We start from the raw sequence: 6,078 nt of genomic DNA on the forward strand, positions 1-6,078 counted from the left end.
GACTGTGTGTGTGTATATATAATTTAAAAAGTAAGTATATAAGTGATATAGGCAAAGTCAAAAACAAAATGCTGAAAGGAAAATGAGAACCCACTGGAGCCCGTAGCGTTAAAGATATATGACTCAGGATGCTACATGGAAACCAAATACACGAAAAAGTGAAGGAAAGCAGTCCAGGAAGTAGGATCTTAGCACAATTGACATTGTAGAAAATTAATTTACTATTGTAAGGACTGTCTTATGTTTCCAGACAGTGAGAAATGACACTCGGCTTATCATATTTAACTATTTTAGCAAGGAAAAGTGCAGGATAACAAGTAAATTAAATTTCAAACAAAAATAAAACTATATTAGTGTGTGTCCCATATTAATCACTGTCTGAAATAAAATTTACCTGGGAAGTCTATATTTTATTTGAAAACTCTCACCAGGGGATTAAAACCCTGGGGTTTTAAAACTCCTGAGTTAGAAAAAATGTGCAACCAGCTTGCACATATGGGAATTCTCCAGTTCTGTTAGACTGACAATGAGTTGACTAGACGTCGGTGTGACTTTTTAAACAGGTGTGTATCTCCTGTGGGTCTGCCTGAGACTTCAGTCCAAATCCAGGATATTTATGACTACTATGGAGAGACAATTCTCCATGAATGTCTTAATTTTTTATATATGTCTTTTTGAATAGACTGCCTTTCTTTTGGACTGCCTTTTTTGAGTACAACTGATTAGTACTTGGAATTTACATACGGTGTTTGTCACCTGTGCAAAAGGCAGGCTTGCTTTACTGCCTATTTCACTTTCAGTTTTCCTAGGCTATGAGTTTACCTCCTGTAACGCAACTTAGTCTGGATCCAGTTGTAACTGACTCCTTTTGCACTGCCTGGCATGATTTGGAACTGAGCAAACTGGTGCAAGAAAATAAAGACATACCAGCTATTGTCAGTGCTGCATGATGAATTACTTTCTCAGATCCACAGTATTTATATCTCCTGCTAGCATCCATGAAACTGTGGCAAGTCACTTTGGTAGGATAGCCTCTGAGTCAGTATCTCATACTTACAGATACACCCATCTTATTGCTCACTCTCTGACGTATCTGTAAGAAGCTGCAGCTAAATGTCATATCTAGCTTACTCACCCTTAGGGATTCGGATGCTTTGGAGAAAGCTGCTGTCAAGAATATATACCCTTCTTTGATATGTGCACCTGCACTGCTGGTCCAGTCCATGAAGTTGCCCAGCACATGTTGGATAAAGAGAATATCTAGATAGAAGAAATCTTTATCTTCATAACTTTCCTAGTCTGCCTGATACTCTTATATATTTGAGATCTTATCCAAAGCACCCATAGTGACTACTGCAACCCCAAAGCAGAAAAATTCAAAGTGAGGATTCTTCAGACATTCCTAATCACAACCCTAGTTCCCTTTCACAAGGGTTAGGTCTTCTGACCCTGAGTTCAGCATGCTTATTCTGAAGTACATTCATATATCTTCCTCTCCTTTGTTAAGTAATTCTACCTACAACCTTAGGAGCAAAGAAGAAGTTGGGGTGCATAAGGGCATCCATGACCTAATCTTCTGAGCAGACTTCTGCAGTAGAATCCATGTTTAGCTGTCTCTTACTCATTAACGTCCGGATCAAGCTAGAGGCTTCCTAAGGCTCCTGAAATGCTCTTGGCATTCTGCCACATCTCTGAAAAGTCTAAGTTTTAACTTATTTCTATCCCTTCCCAGTCAGACCCCAGCAGCCTCTCTCATGCCCAAGGAATGAGTTGAAGGGTTAGTGAACGTTTCCATGACGGAGGCTGTCAGAAAGTTACTGGCATCAGCAGTTTCTCTAAAACAGAATGGGCTATACTGAGAGGGTTGTTAGTGGCCTCCTTCCTAAAGTAAACCAGGCCAAATGACCTCTCTATCATATTGTGCAGAAAAATTCTGTCATAATGGGATATTGGATTGGATAGAGAACCTCTAAGTCCTCTCCCAGGGCCCCTGGTTCCTAAAGGCCTTCACTCCCTCCCACAAATGGGTACACATGACTACATATAACCATAAAATACAAATAATTGCTTGTACACATAATGTGTGTGTTGATTTTCTAAAGCTTACCAATAATTTGAAATTCAGATCTTAGAGTATCTAGAAATTTTTTAAAATTCTAATCTTAAATACTAGTCACCTATTTATATAGCCATTGAGTGACTAAATCCTTCACTTTACCAAACTGACCCCTAAAATCGTTGTATGTAAGATTTGTAGTATTTACATAGTAGACATGAACAATACCACTTTTTTTTTATAGCTATAAAGCAAGAAATCACCGTCCAGGGGTATGGCCATGGCGCAATCCCTTCTTCTCCATTCTCCTCTTGGGATCTTGGGCATGTACACACACATACCCAGTGTGAGTTTAAGCCATCAGGTCTGGGACTCAAACTGTGATCAACTGCATGGAAGTCCAGCAACATAGCCATTACACCAACTGCAGTTCCCTGAAAAATACCACTCTTAAGTTAAGAACCTTAAAAGCAATAAACTGTATCTAGTTTACATTGATGTCTCAAATGATCTAGAAATGTGAATGTAACACAATAGACTTGTTAATAACTGCTAAATTAATAGTAATTCATTTTACCAAAAAAGAAAAAGTTTGTATATAAAAAAATAAAAAGAATAAGAACAATAAAAGAAAAATAATGGCCAGTATAATGTAAAATAATAATAAAAGAAAATGAAAAGCAAAAATAATCATAGTAATAACACTATAAAAACAAAAATACAGTTCTTTAGTTCTTTCATATATTACTATGAAATTAATAAGACAAATTTATTATTTGTTAAAACTTAGTTAATTACTTTTATTTTAAAAGTGATCATTAAGAACTAGGTTATTCCCCAAAGTAGCAATCTAAAAGATCTAAGATCTACAAATTAGCTTTACTGGGTTGAACAGTGTCTCCCCAAAATTCATGTCCACCAGGAATCTCAGAATATGATCTTACTTGGAAATAGGGTCTTTACAGTTGTAGTTAGTTAAGATGCGGTCCTACTGGGTTAGAGTGGTCACTAAATCCAGTGACTAATATCCTTAAAAGAAGGCTATGTAAAGACAGAGATAGACACATGGTGCCTGGTGGGGCAAGGTGGGGAGTGCCATGGGATGACGAAGGCAGAGTGAGGTGATGCGTACACAACTCAAGAAATGTTAACGATTACTGGCCACGCCCACAAGCTAGGGGAGGGACATAGAACAGATCTTCCCCTTCAATCTTCTAGAAAAAAACTAACTGGGTCAATTCTCAGATTTTGACCTTTCTTGTGCACTGAATGTTTATGTCCTCCTCAAATTTGTATACTGAATTCCTAACTCCCAAATATTGTTAGAAAGTAGGGCATTTGGGAATACTTAGGTCTCCAGAGTGGAGGAGTCATGAATGAGGTTAGCATCCTTATAATAGGAACCCCAGAGAGCTCTTTTTATTCTTTTCTGCCACAAGAAGCTAAAATGACAAGGTGGTCTGAACGTAGAAGAGGGCCCTCATCAGGAACTGACCTTACTGGCACTCTGATCTCAAATTTTTGACCCCTAGAACTGAGAGAATAAAACTGCTGTTGTTTGTAACCAATACAGTCTACAGCACATTGTTTTAGCAATTTGAATTGACTAAAACAGCCTCCCAAACTGTTGAGAGTAAATGCCTCTGATTTTAAGCTATCACCCAATTTGTAGCACATTGCTCAAGAAGGCCTATTACAATAATATGCAAACTAAGAAAATTAAAATTGAGATTAAAAAATAGGTAATATAGTAACCAGGTGTTGATATGGCAGTAGAACATGATGTTTTACAAGGCAATCTCACATGATAAAGTTCTTGGTTCAAATCCAGAGAACTCCCTGAGTATAATGCATACCCATGATCCAGCAGGGTTGACTGAAGACTGCGGGTAGCCTGCATTGTCAAGACCCTGAGGAGGGTATTATCTGTTTCTCAAAATTGTAGAAAAAATAAATAAATGAACTTGAGTAAAAAAGGAAAAGTAGTTATTACAATTGACTGACAAACTAAAATTGGTAAGCAAACTTATTTTTTTAATTGTAGATAAAACCAGTGTTAGTTTCTCTCTCCTGTGTTCAAATTTGCAATTTATTTTTCTTCATTATTACAATGATCAAATTATCATAGTTATCATTATTATTGTATCTGTTATTATTTTATTAAACACTATAAACAAATATCAGACTATTTAAGCACCCTGTTAGCTTAGCATAATTTTGATGTATAATCCTTTTAAAAAAAGACATGAAGAGCAGCCAAATATTTAACAAGCACATAGATAATTAAGAGTGTGTGTCTCTCTCTTAAACTTATTTGTAGCAAACATCATTACAAAGAAACGTTGTTTTTTACTAAGTTATTTCTACCATGGGCAAATTGCCAAGACTGAGTGAACTCCAATAATGTGATTGAATTGAACCTTCTAGAACAAATCAAGTTACATGGTGATTTCTACATTTTCTATCCCAGTGATAGCCATTTTCAAAACCAAACATAAGTGACTCTTCAGAGTAAGTCAAGTGGGTTCAAGCCCAGAAAGAGTGAGATGAAAAGGTCAAAAAGATTTTTTTCCTTTTCTTGATTCTCTGTTATTATTTTGAACTTACATACTCCTGAATCTCTGATATTGTCATTCCATCACCCAAAAGACTCCTATAAATTTAAGCCAGTCATTCAAACAAGGTGTTCAGGGTCCTGACAAAAGCGAGAGGCAGAGAAAGTCCTGAGAGAGAGGTCAAAAACAGAAGACAATTGTGATTTGATTAGTACATATTGTATGCATGCTGGTAAAAACTATACTGTTCCCTAACACACAAAAAAAGTACATTAACAAATTTTTAAAAAGAAAAAAGTGGGAGTTGGTGGAAGGGGAGGGTAGTGAGAGGGAAAGTGTGGAAGGAAGAGCATTTAATTATTTCTCTAGTTCATTGCTGAGGAACTTAGGAATGACAGTAAACATTTCCCCTTTTCCTCTGCTGAGTTCAAAGTTTTTTTTTTTTTTCCTTCCCTCTAATGAATTAGAGTATCTGGGCATCAGTTCAAATTTTACTCTAATTCTGCTGACTGGAATTTGATATCAAATAAAAGATTCATTATAAGATAAGCCTATAACAACACAACAGAGTGGAAGCACTGCCTTTCATCATAATGGAATCTCACCTCTATAAACTTCCTCAACATATTAATGAATTGTAGCATAAAAGTACAATTATTTGAAATTCAGAGAAGTTTTGTTTATAAGTAATAACTGATGATTGTATATTTATACCAGACAGTAGACTCTTATTTTATTCATAAAATAAATAAACTGCATCACCATTATGAACTGCATTACATATAATGTAATGACCACAAATTATTTTTTAATTTGAAACATGCATTTGGTAGTCTAATGTAAGATACTTAGCATGTATTAGTGTATTTATGTAAGAAGTGATGGGCATAATTTAGTTTTCTTCATGATAAAAAATGGGATATGTTTTAAGAACTCATGACATAATGAAAGTCTTGTGAAAGAGTAACTTTATTGTCTCCTTTTGTTTTACATAACACATTATTTGAAATTTACATTTCGGTACAACGTTTTCGAAATTCTTGAGAGCTGTCTCTCCCTGTATGTCTATTCATATCTAGTTTACTTGCATTTTTACATGCCACACTGCAAATGTCTTCTTTACCTTGACACCTCTTGAAAAAGGGGAGATGTTTTAAACTTCCTGTAAGTTCTGCTCAGGCAAAAATGTTTAGAAATAAGATGCAATTTTGTCTTACATGAGATGGGTTCAGTAGGCATGGTCTTTTTAGTTTGTGTGAGAACAAGGATTTTTCAAGCCACTTGGAAAGTTTTACCTATTTTATTTCTTAAAAACATATGCAATTGGGACTAGCAGTTAGCATAATGGCCATGTCGCTGGACTCCCACGTAGTCGACCGCAGTTCGCATCCCGGACCCGGTGGCTTAGAACTCACACTGGGCACGTGTGCGTGCGTGCCCAAGATCCCGAGAGGAGTTATTTATTTA

Source organism: Tupaia chinensis, unplaced genomic scaffold (genome assembly GCF_000334495.1).
Source record: "Tupaia chinensis unplaced genomic scaffold, TupChi_1.0 Scaffold000032_1, whole genome shotgun sequence".
NCBI classification, from domain to species: Eukaryota; Metazoa; Chordata; class Mammalia; order Scandentia; family Tupaiidae; genus Tupaia; species Tupaia belangeri.